The sequence below is a fragment of the Ahaetulla prasina genome, chromosome 1 (assembly GCF_028640845.1).
Source record: "Ahaetulla prasina isolate Xishuangbanna chromosome 1, ASM2864084v1, whole genome shotgun sequence".
In the NCBI taxonomy this organism is placed as follows: Eukaryota; Metazoa; Chordata; class Lepidosauria; order Squamata; family Colubridae; genus Ahaetulla; species Ahaetulla prasina.
Window position 1 is genome coordinate 230,478,011 of NC_080539.1, and position 13,063 is coordinate 230,491,073.

Genomic DNA, 13,063 nt, shown 5'->3' on the forward strand with positions numbered 1-13,063 from the left:
TTAGGCGCAAAGCCAGCTGGCTGGCTTTGGATGATCTTGGGCCAGTCATTCTCTCTCAGCCCTCAAACCATTTCTGAAAAAGGCCCCCCACCCCCCAAAAAAATTGCAGGGAGTAGTCCAAGAGCGAAGTCATGTATAACACCCAAAACAACTCTCTGTGAAATCTCTTACTGAAAAAGACCAACATGATAATCACATTGAAGTCATAGTAACCTACAGCATTGCTTAATTAGATGCCATGAAATCTTATGCATAATCCTTTTTGGAAATTTTATAGCAGGGAAATTACATCTCACCTACCAGCATGGGCATAATTTCCATTGAGGCAAATAAGAATAAAACATACAGCTACCTGGAGGCAGGAAACAGGCGGCTAAAGAATTATTACACTCTGGATGCAAAGCAGCTTTCGTTCGGTTCTTCCTTTCACATGCAAAAAAAAAACCAACCCAATAATATTCATTCTAGTGACATCATTTGGGCCGAAGAAATGAAACATTCCAAATAGTTGCCATAAGTTCTGGTGAAGTAAGGAAGGGTATACGTTGCAAATGAAATACTAGGAAGGGAAAAGAAAACCTGCCAAAATGAGAATGTGCACATTATACCTGCTCTGCTCTGACACTCCTAGGTATTAGAAAATCCTTGCATGAGAATAGACTCTATGGAAGTAAAAAAAGTTTCTCCATTGCTGGAAAAGCAAATGCCATTGTAGTGTGAAATCCTTTGGAGGATTTCAAAGCATTTCAGAGCATTCCGTTCTTGTCAATCACATCTCAATTAAACTTCCTCTTTATTTCTATAATATATCAGTACTACAAATTTGGGATGTGGTGATATTTTGCCTTTTATTTTTTAACTTCTATTAAAAGAAAAGACTTAGTCCCACCATATAGCTGTTGATCCAATGAGCCTTCCTTCCTTCCTTCCTTCCTTCCTTCCTTCCTTCCTTCCTTCCTTCCTTCCTTCCTTCCTTCCTTCCTTCCTCAATCTGTGTCCTCAGGGTCACCTGAGTGGTGCAAATGGGTGTGGAGCCTTCTTGGAACTGCTGAAAGGACTGTGTTGTAGACTGGAGATAGATGATGTCTTTGCACTACTCAGGTGACCCTGAGGAAACAGATCAACCTCCAGGTGACCTCAGCGACTTGCTAAAAGAATGCCAATGACCAGCTGTCTGCAAGGAGTATAAGTCTTTCCATTCCCCACCATTCAGTCAGTGCAGAAGAAGCTTCTTGGATGAGAAGAGAAATGTCTTCAAAGAAAAAAAAAACCCAGAAAGTCCAGTTACTTCTTGAAATAGCACCTTTGGGTCACAAAGTAGTTCTAGAAAACAAGATTTTTTTTTAAAAAAAACCAAGTATCATTCCTAAAGGGGAAATTTATACTGACCTCCTACACAGGTCTGCCCTATGGGTCGGAAGCTGTACTACGTAGTGGAGGAATGGTACCAAGAGAGATAGAATAGAATAGAATAGAATAGAATAGAATAGAATTTTATTGGCCAAGTGTGATTGGACACACAAGGAATTTGTCTTGGTGCAGATGCTCTCAGTGTACATAAAAGAAAAGATACGTTCATCAAGGTACAACATTTACAACACAATTGATGATCAATATATCAATATAAATCATAAGGATTGCCAGCAACAAGTTATAGTCATACAGTCATAAGTGGAAAGAGATTGGTGATGGGAACTATGAAACGATTAATAGTAGTGCAGATTCAGTAAATAGTCTGACAGTGTTGAGGGAATTATTTGTTTAGCAGAGTGATGGCCTTCGGGGAAAAACTGCCATTATCTATATGATATACTATATATATCATATATATCTATGATATCTATAGACATATATATCTATGATATCTATACTGCCATTCAGTTATTTAGTTTTAGTGTTTTTTATTGCTTTCTAATGGATCATCTATAAGGGACGCGGTGGCTCAGGGGCTACTAGGATGTTGAGCTTGTCGATCGAAAGGTCGGCAGCTCAGCGGTTCGAATCCCTAGTGCTGCTGTGTAACGGAATGAGCTCGCATTACTTGTCCCAGCTTCTGCCAACCTAGCAGTTTCGAAAACACGTAAAAATGCAAGTACAAAAAATAAGGACCACCTTTGGTGGGAAGGTAACAGTGTTCCGTGCACCTTTGGCGTTGAGTCATGCTGGCCACATGACCACAGAGACATCTTCGGACAGCGCTGGCTCTTCGGCTTTGAAACGGAGATGAGCATCGCCCCCTAGAGTCAGCAACGACTAGCACGTATGTGCGAGGGGAACCTTTACCTTACCTTAATGGATCATCTAGAAGATCATCACAAGATCTTCTAGATAGAACTCGTAAATACTAAAATAAATAAATCAAGTGAGCAAAGAACAAGTGGAAGATAAACCCATATCTAAAGAACAGAACAGAATAATAGAGTTGGAAGGGACCTTGGAGATCTTCTAGTCCAATTCCCTGCACAAGTAGGAGACCTGCTGTTCCAGACAAGTGGCTGTCCAGTCTCTTCTTAAAAGCCTGCAATGATGAAGCACCCACAACTTCTGAAGGCAAACCATTCCACTGATTAATTGTTCTGATTGCTAGGCAATTTCTCCTTAACTCTAGGTTGCTTCTCTCCTTGATTAGTTTCCATTCATTGCTTCTTGTCCGGTCTTCTAGTGCTTTGGAAAATAGGTTGACTCCCTCCAAAAAGAGGGGTGAAATGCTACCAGATCAGACCGGATTGGGCAAGTAGGTAGCGGAGATTGGTTCTAGCAATCGATGGCTGGCCACGCCCCCAAACCACTCCACGGCCCGCAGTCCAACCTTCGCAAGTTGGATACTGGAACACCGGGAAGGCAGCTCGCCACCTGCTCGCCTTTAGGTCAGGGGCCGGGGCCCATTCCCCGAGGCTACGGAGCAACCGCCTGCCCCAACCAGGTCAGGGAATGCACCATTCCCCGACTCTGGCCTTTCCCCGGAGCCGCCGCCTGCTCTTCCTTTGCCCACTTGCTGCCCACTTGCCGCCTGTTCACCCTTCGCCTTTGGTCAGGGCCCAGGGTTACCTCATTCCCCTGAGACCCTGGAACCACCCCCTGCTCGCCGCCTGCCTCAACCGGGTTGGGATGTTGTGGAAAGATGAGACACAAGCCAGCTCTTCTGGGAAGGAAAGGTTTATTTATGCGCAGGTTCAGGGAACAGAACAAAGCTGAGGGTCTGAACAAAGTCAGGGGATTTCCAATGTGGCTTATATACTGTTCTGCCACGTATAAGCTGCGTATACATTGTTTAGCATGTTACATTCCATATATGGCTATAATTCCAAGAATTAGACATTGGGGAACTGATACCAGACATAAGGGAGGAAACACAACATGTTCATAACGATATCAGGATGCTGTTATTGCTTGACAAGAGGATATGGTTATCTAAGCTCAGCATATTTATGGGTGCAGCTTGGCCTTACTATGGTCATATATCAAGCTGAGAAAGCGGTTTCCTTAATATAGCTGACAAGGCACTTCCTTATGCAGGGGAGTATGCTTGACCAAAGATTTTCCCAGGGCTTGAGGCCTGTTATGTGTACTTTTGTTCTGAACGGGTTTTGTAGGCCACCTTATTCCCCCCTTTGTTACTCATCTCAATTCTCGAGAAGAGTAACATATTCAGGTTCCTCGGGTTCTTCGGCGACCATACGTTCCAACTGCCACATAGCCATGACCTGGGCTGTAGCCTTTCTTTCAGCTAATAAGGATATAGTATTAGAAATAGTTCGCACAAAGATGGGCATTACACACGGTATGAGTACACAGCCAGCAGCAATCAGGCCGATGAGAGCCACAATTGCCTGTAAGCCTGGCAGTTTGGGAAACCAGGTACCAAAGACCTCTTGCAGGTTGAAGCCTTTTTTCCATACCTGGTCAGGATTATGCGTGAGCTGCCGGATTTCAGTGGTCAACTGTTTTATCACTTTTCCTGTTTCATCTATTTGCAGACAACAATTAGAAAGGTTAAATTTACCACATACACCACCCTCCCGGGCTAGGATATAGTCGAGGGCAAGTCTGTTTTGATATACTGCAGTTCGCAGCCGGTCAGTAGTATCTGATAGTATGCTTAGGGCATTGCTGATCCTTACACCTGCCATGTCAAGGATTGCTTGCAGCCTTATGAGGCGATTGAGTAAATAGACCGGAGTTCGATACCCCCATGAGCCATCTTCGGCCCAAGTTGCTCTTCCATAGGTACATACAATTCTTTCATTGGTCCACCTTTGTTCTGTGTCTGTGTCAAGTGCTTCATATTCTGCCAGATTTTTACATGGAAAGGTAGAAAATGGTGAAGAGGAATCAGCAGTGTCATACTTAATGGACCTCTTTTGCCTGTGTCCCAATTGTTCATATACTGGTACGCCCAATACCTGCCTTGATTGAATAGGTAAGAGGAAAAAGGAAGGTTTAATCCAGCCCAGGATGCAGGAGCCTGACCAATCATAGGGCAATTGCTCATATGCCAGCCTTCCACAGATCCAATACATGTTTTCTGGGGCTACCCACACCTGGTTGGGATCAGACGCATTGAGATAGGGTAAGAAGGTAACATCAAATTTATCAGGCTGTGAGGTGTTACCTGGTGACTGCCAGATAGTATAGGTTTCATCCCAGGAGCCTAGACATATCAGGTTACCTACTTCGTTGGATCCATTGCGAGCGAAACAGTTGCGTCCTACCAGGTTTGTGGTAAGTGTCCAAATAATGTCTTGCCCTGTTTGTCTAGCCGAGATATTACCCGGCCCCTGACCAAAGGCAATGGGCGAGCAGGTGGCGAGCAGGCAGTGAGTTGGCGGCAGCTCCGGAGAAAGGCCGGAGTTGGGGAATGGTGCATTCCCCATCCCCGTTGAGGCAGGTGGCGGCTCCAGGGCCTAGGTGAAGGGAGAACAGGTGGCGAGGGAAAGGGAAAAGGCAGAATAGAAATTATTTTTTTTCCCTACTGGGTTCTGTGGGCGTGGCTTGGTGAGGGGGTTGTGACTGAGTGGGCATGGCTGTGAGTGACATTGAGTTGGCCACGCCCACTCAGTCACAGGACACACACACCCACCAAGCCACACCAACAGAACAGGTAGCAAAAAATTTTAGATTTCACCCCTGGGGCAGCCCCTCAAATATTAGAACACTGCTGTCATGTCTTCCTATCCTTCTTTTCACTAGAATAGGCAGACTCAATTCCTGCAACCGTTCTTCCTATGTTTTAGACTCCAGCTCCCTAATCATCTTTGTTGCTCTTTTCTGCACTCTTTCCAGAGTACGTAAAGTGTACCTATCTTCTTTTTTGAGCTCTTCTTGAATAAGCTTTCCTTTTCTCCATTTTGCACATACGAAGATTAGCAGCAGCTAAAACCTTGATTGCCACTGTGCATGCGCGAACCTCAACCGAGCGTGTGTTAGCCCTGCATTAACTGAATTTTGGCTTGCATTAAATGTGACCTCCATCAATTTATAATTCACACTAAATAAAACATTGCACTTTCAAACTTGCATTAATCATGACACATCTGTACCAAATTTTAGCTGAAACCAATCCATCCATCTGATACCAAGAAATCTGAAAATAGGCGTGACAGACTAGGAGTAGTGGGATGCAATAGTGTACAAGATTGAAGAATTTTTCTCCCTGTCCTTGAATATTGTTTAATTTTTTTAAAAAAATAGAGTCAAAACTATAGACTACCAGACAGTTGCTTTGAATAAATTTGAGTGGAAACTTCAAATCTGAATACAGTCTCAAGGATAGATGGAATGCTTTGACCAGAAAAGAGAGCAGGTCTATTTGATATAAATCATATAGTTACATTTATTTCTTAATAAGCAAAGGGTGTAATTACTTTTGTAATCCTGGGCCTTTTAAGATTGCAGAAATTAGAAATTAGATAGCAGTTTGGCATGTACTTTGTTTTTAAGACCTCTAATCTACTTTTAAACTCCTTTCCAAAACTTTTCCACCTTCATATTCCGAGATTGAAAAGAGTGGGGATTGAGCTTTTCTTTCCATAAATCTCACATTTAGCCTCAGCCATGCATTAGCACTTCATGCCACATAAATTTCCACCTGGAGAACTCCCACCGCATGATGTCATCTGCAGTGACCTTTGAAGCAACTTTTTGCTTATAGCAAAGGTGAAGATCCAACTGGATAGAAAACATTTGTAAAACCAAACCCTCATCGCAATTCTTCGTTGTGGTGATAGTGCTTTCTCAGGGTCTTTCAGCTGCCCAGATATGTTTACAATGCACACTCTTAACCAGTGGTGGGATTCAAGTAATTTAACAACCGGTTTTCTGCCCTAATTATTTCTTCCAACAACCAGTTTGCCAAACTGCTCAGAAAGCTAACAACCGGTTCTCCCGAAGTGGTGAGAACTGGCTGAATCCCACCACTGCTCTTAACCTCCTTACCATCTGGGATAGTATCTTCCAGCTTTTGAAGATACTTCATGAACAACAGACACAGTCAAATAAATCAGAATCAAATCCCTGGAAGAGACTGAATCAGTGGTGGGATTCGCACCACTTTGGGAGAACCGGTTGTTAACTTTCTGAGCAGTTTGGTGAACTGGTTGCTGGAAGAAATCATTAGGGCAGAGAACCAGTTGTTAAATTATTTGAATCCCACCACTGGACTCAATCTTAGATAATCTGCTTCAAGACTGATCTGTAGATCAAATGATCATATTCTCTAATGCAGTCATTCTTAACCAGTGATCTCTGGGTGAGATGTGATATCTCCTACCTATGCCTCGGGGGTGGGGGGGAGAGAGAGGTGCAACCAGTCTCTAGTTAAGGCCACTGATACAGTTTGTCTTATTAATCAAGCCTTAGAGGGGATACAAGTTCTATATACTTTGAAATAATAAATATATTAAAATTCCCCTCTAGATATATGTATCCTTTGTGCTGCCATTGCCTAGCACACCTGGGTGGAGGGACATAGAGTAGGATTTGGGATTGACAGGTGAGCATGTGTGTTGTGACAAATCTATGCTTGACTTTGTCGGATTCTGTCTTCTTTAATTAAGATAAACCTGTAAACAGCTTGTACAATGTCAACATAAGAAGATATTTTCTTTTCTTTTGACCAAGAGGCTACTCAATGAAATGTAACTACAGATGTCTTTCACTAATGAATTTGAGTTACTATTATCACCATTGTCCTGGTTTTGAGATGAATTTTCTTTGTTGTTTGCGTTTTAGCACTATAGTTACTGTCAATAGTATGACTGCAAATTGTTACAAACTTAAAAAAAAATCCTTACTATAACTGCTTAGTAAAACTAGCAGGAATGTGCTGAAATTTGGATACCCAAATGCTTCAGAACGGGCATGGATGCTCATGCAGGATCAGAAGCCCATGATCAAACCTGAGATATTTCCACTTAGACTATTTCAATCCCAATATGAAGCCAAATTAAATAATACATGCAAGCAAGGATGACCTGACTGAACATAGGGATTTTAGTAGAAGCTAAAGCATGCCATAACTGACACCATCCAATAACAGAGGAAAGAATGCAGGTGGTCCTTGACTTACAACAGTTCATTTAGTGACCGTTCGAAGATACATCACTGGAAAAAAGTGACATGATCCTTTTTCACAGGACCATTACAGCATCTCCATAGTCACATGATCAAAAGTCAGGCGCTTGGCAACTGGCTCATATTTCTGATGGTTGCAGGTCTTGTGATCATCTCTGGTGAGCTTTGGACAAGCCAAGTCAATAGGGAAGCCAAACTCTCTTAACAACTGTGTTACTCACTTACCAACTGCAGGGATTCACATTAACAACTGTGGCAAGAAAACTGAAAATTCATTTAACAAATGCTTCACTTAGAAACAGATATTTTGGGCTCAATTGTGCTCATAAATTAAGGGCTACCTGTATTCCAGACTGAATGCCATTAGATAAAGATTATTCTGATGATAACCTGCAGATCACAACTCAGCCTAAAATCTCTGTTGATGATCTAGCTCTATATTAGGAACATTGATCCCTAGAAACAACAATACTGTAATAACAGAATTGTAATAAAATTACAATTATAATGATAAAATTATAAATAGATGTAAATAATACATGTGAGGTGCGTTGGGTCTGTGAAATCACTGCACATGTTAACACAATGGATGATGATCATGAAGGGCCAGAAGAGAGTTTGAAGTGATCTTTGAGAAAGATAAGTGTGTATGATGGAGAGGGAATTTCACAAATCAGAGATTTAAATTTGTGGGTTCTTTTAAAAAAGAACAATATAAAGGTAGTTCTTGACTTACGACCACAACTGAGTCCAAAATTTCCATTGCTAAGTAAGACGTTAAGTCAATTTTGGTCCATTTTACAACTTTTCTTGCCGCAGTTGTTAAGTGAATCACTGCAGTTGTTAAGTTAGTAACGAAGTTGTTGAGTGAATCAGGTTTCTCCATTGACTTTGCTGGTCAGAAGGTTTCAAAAGGTGATTACATGACCCCGGGACATTGCAACTGTCATAAGTACATGTCAGTTGCCAAGCTTCCGAATTTTGATCACATGACCAGATGGATGCTGCAATGGTAGTAAGTGTGAAAAATGGTCAGAAGTCACTTTTTTCAATGCCACTGGAACTTTGAATGGTCACTAAATGAATGGTTGTAAGTCAAGGACTACCTGTAATAGTTCTTACTAAATTTTCTGGCGGTCCAATCCTAGGCGACATTGGTGGAGGAGAATGTGAGCCGACTGTTGTAGTCTGTCAGCAGCCAACGCAGCTAGCAGCGGAATCGGACAGCGATGTGGCTGAGGTGAGGCCAGAGCCATCGGGAAGTGAGGTGCGGACTCCCGAGCCTCCAGAGACTGATAGTAGTGAGGCAGAGGAACAGGAGGAGCCTGTTCCTAATGCACACATGAGAAGAGCTGCCAGAAGGCAAGAGCAGCTCAAGCAGAGAGGACAACTCGGGAGTAGGGCCAAGAGATGATTGGCCCCTCCCGTAAGGCTTAAAACAGACCAGCACCGGTGTTTCAGCTTTGCCAGAAAACAACACTGTAGCTGTGTCTTCTGCTCTGTCTTCTGCTTCGTGTACATCTTTGTTTTTGTGGCTTCTGGACGTTTGGCAGTTTGCCTAATTGGACTAAGGTTTGTGAGATAACTGAGGAATTTGTGTTGGGAGGCATTTGTTTTACTTTGAGTTGAACGACGCTGGGAATGAAGTAATTCCCAGCTGTTCGAGTAAAGTTTGTTTTTCCACGGACTAAGTTTATTACTACCTACTTGGACCTGGGTCACAACACCAACTAAATGCTGTGTTTCCTCCTTACAACACGTCTCAAACTCAGAAAACTGGTTTCTGTAGAGCTCCAAGGCTATGTATTCAATCTAAAAGGGACTTGTTCCCATGTCAATAAATCTCCATATATTTAACTCCTGTCTTCGCTTTATGATAGTATACATGGGTCTTATCTCACAGGAGAGATAGTAATAATACGTGATCCAAAATAGCCCACAACATTTATAGCAGAATGGGAAACTGGAGCCCAGATCTTGGTTCTAATTACTCCGTGGGGCTCTCTCTATAGGAAATATATTACACGTGATCATATTGTCTCCTGCTGTTGAACGCTGAATAATGGGCACTAAAGGAAAGATGATGTTGTGGCTGCTTTAAGAGCTGAATTCTCTGTCCTGTTCAGAGTGGAACAAAAAATAAAGGGTGGCATTCTGAAATGCCTGTGATAAGCACAGGAACAGCAACGCAGGAACGCTGTGAAGTGACCTTTTAAACTGTATCCTGTAATAACAGAGATTATGTCCTCAGTGCAAATATATCACAACACTGAGAAGCTCCAGAAAGGTGTTTGCCTAGTTGTTACAGGGGAGGTTGTTGGTTTTTTTTAAAGGTTCCTGCTGACACTTAAAAGTTTGAAGCATCTCTGTCTATTAATGTAAAAATTTGGAATATCACGCCCTCATCCACTGAGGTTCCTGCTAGACTACCACCATGGTTTTGCTCTGCCGGAAACTTAAAAAAAACAAAAACAACAGGGGGCAATTGTAAAGGGACACCTTATCTGTAGCTTTCAACATGAACAGATGAGAATTCTTGAGTAGTCGGAAGGATGGTTTGATCTAACAAGGCAGTTCATGGCTGTTTAAGGAACATCAACAGCATGTTTATCCGTCTAGCACAGGGGTCTCCAACCTTGGCAACTTTAAGCCTGGAGGACTTCAACTCCCAGAATGCCCCAGCCAGCTTTGCTTAAAGTTGCGGGGTTGGGCACATGTTTTCCTTATTAGAGCTTTAAGATTGTAAATAGGAGACCACTGGTGTCCTAATCAGTTCCTGATAGGACAAAGAGTTGACCTAAAAACATACTGAATATTTATGGTTGTTAAGTCAGGGGCTCTTCAACTGGGGAGGTCAGGACACCCAGGGGGCCATGAACAGCTTAGAGAGAGAGAGAGAGAGAGAGAGAGACTAACATTTAAAGAGAAAAAAACAGATTGGGAGAAGCGGCAGCACTGTCCAAATTTTAGGGTTTTCAGTGGGAACAGCAGCATCACAAAGACTAAGGAACCCATCATACTTATGGTAAATAAAAGTATCGCCATTAAAATGGTGCATTTATTTGTTTCCCAGTTCAAGCACCAATATGCTCCTTAGCTTTATTTGTTGGAGAGGAGGGTGTGGTAACACAAGTTCATTTAGTGTTTCAGTAGGATGGGCCTCTGCAGAATTTGAAAACTATTTCACTAGATATTTCTAAGCAATGGCCCAAGGGGGCAATTCCTGAATTGTAGGAGAGAGAATTTATAATATTCATTGCTATATGAAGAGGCATACTTAACTCACATGGTATTACATACCCCTTTTGTGGATAGTTTATTAAATTCAAATAGTATTGTGTAGTCTGTGTTTATTTAATATATTTGTTAGACTGTATCACCCAAAAGTTTTCGCCAACAGTTCAAGGTGGTGTAAATGAGAACCACCTCCCATTTTATCCCCACAAGAACAAGTAAATTGGTCTAAGGGAAAGTGATCCAAAATCACCCTGGGTGTTTTCATGGTCGAGTTTTCCGGCTCTGATCATCCCCTGCACCCAGACCTAGTCAGGATATGTTTGGTGTGCCTATGCGATGAAGTTATGCGTAGCTATGGCAAAAAATTATTCTGCATTCTCATTTAACTTGAGGGAAAGATTGATGACCGTCTTCTGTGTTTTATAGCACCATTATCCCTGCCTAAAAAGGCGCAGTGGTTTAGTGGCTTAATGATGCTGGAGATGGTCTTTGCTCCAGCAGTTCGAGTCTTAGCACCGTGTAGCAGGGTGAGCTCCCATTACTCGCCTCAGCTTCTTCCCACCCTTCCCAGCAGTTTGAAAGCATGTTATATGTGAGTAAATAGGTACCGCTTTGTTGGGGAGATGAGCTGCCACTTCGTGCAGATGGTTGGAGTCCTGACAGTGCTGAACTTTCCCCAGTTGCAATGCCTGTTTGTGAGGTGGCTTTGGTGGAAAGAGCGGGCCTCAGATGACGCTGCAGGAAAAGCTGCTTGTCTTTCTTTCTGCTGTGGCACCACCTTGGGAAGTGTGCGAGCATGAACGGAACAGGGCTAGTAAACAGGCAGCCAAGCTACTACTCTGCATTAACACTCTTGGCTAATGTAACATTATCATGTGCTAAATAAATTAATAAATATCCCTGCCTCTGCCTCTTCCATTTTCAGTTAAACCTCAAGAGACTTTCAGACTGAGAAGCAAGAGCCTTCAAGGATACCAAAAGCGACAGAAAAAGGGACAGCAGAAGGCAACACTTCCCCAACCAAAATGCACTAATCAGGAGCTTTGGAAACTTGCAGGAAAATTTTGTCCTGGAGGAAAATTATGTTTTCTTTTTATCTGTTTTTCTTTGATTTGGTGAGTAAGAATTTGCTTTCAGAATTTCTTTCAAAGAAAAAAAAAATAGCAGAATTGTCACCTGGGGCGGGGAGTGAGGAATAAGGCATCAAAAAAATCATGGTGGTGATTGTGAACAAAAGATGAAGTTCCATCTCCTTGTGCAATTAGTCCAGTGGTGGGTTTCAAAAATTTTTACAACTGGTTCTGTGGGTGTGGCTTGGTGGGCGTGGCAAGGGAAGGATACTGTAAAATCTCCATTCCTTCCCCACTCCAGGGGGAGATTACTGCAAAATCCCCATTTCCTCCTGATCAGCTAGGATGGGAGGCAGAGAATAGATGGGGGCGGGGCCAGTCAGAATTTTTACTACCGGTTCTCCGAACAACTCAAAATTTCTGCTACTCGTTCTCCAGAACTGGTCAGAACCTGCTGAAACCAACCTCTGAGGTAGTCATCGACTTACAGCTTTCAAGAGAAGAGGCAATAAGAATCCTTGAAACTTTTTCTCAAATGGGGTGTTTTGCCTGTGTTTACGTTAAATTTTGTGAATTCTTTTCTGTCTTGTCCCCCATTGCTAGTTTATAGTTTTGCATTTCAGGAAAAAGGGAAGAAAGGTTAAAGATCATTTTCCCCACTAAAAATGTTTTCCGATACCCGTGTTCTGTCTTCAGTTCCAGGAGATATTTTCGGCTTAATGTTGGCAAGTTCCATTCCATTTCAACTCATTCCTATGTGTAATTAACAACATATCCAAATCCTTCGTTATCGTCGAGCTCCCTTTTCACTTTTAAGTATTACACTGGGCAAAAACAGAATGATGTCTCATGCAGTGGTTTTCCAGTAATCTGTTATATCAATCATAGCTATCATAGCTATCTACCTTCAGGATATTAAAGGAATAGCATCTTTTGTCTTTTTAATCTTCTTCAAGAGAGGCATGCTTCTCCCACCACAGAGGGCTAGAAGAAACAGCCTGCACCTCTTTGAAACAAGTAGATACAAAAAGAAGTAATTACCTCCAAGGGGGAAATGGCCCATCGGGGATAACAGATACCGTGAAAACTAAAAATACATGATGACATATGGAAAGCAGACTGCAGCATCTGAAACTGACTGTTTAAGCTATCTTAAGCCTTGTTTTTGCTGCAGTAAACTCACA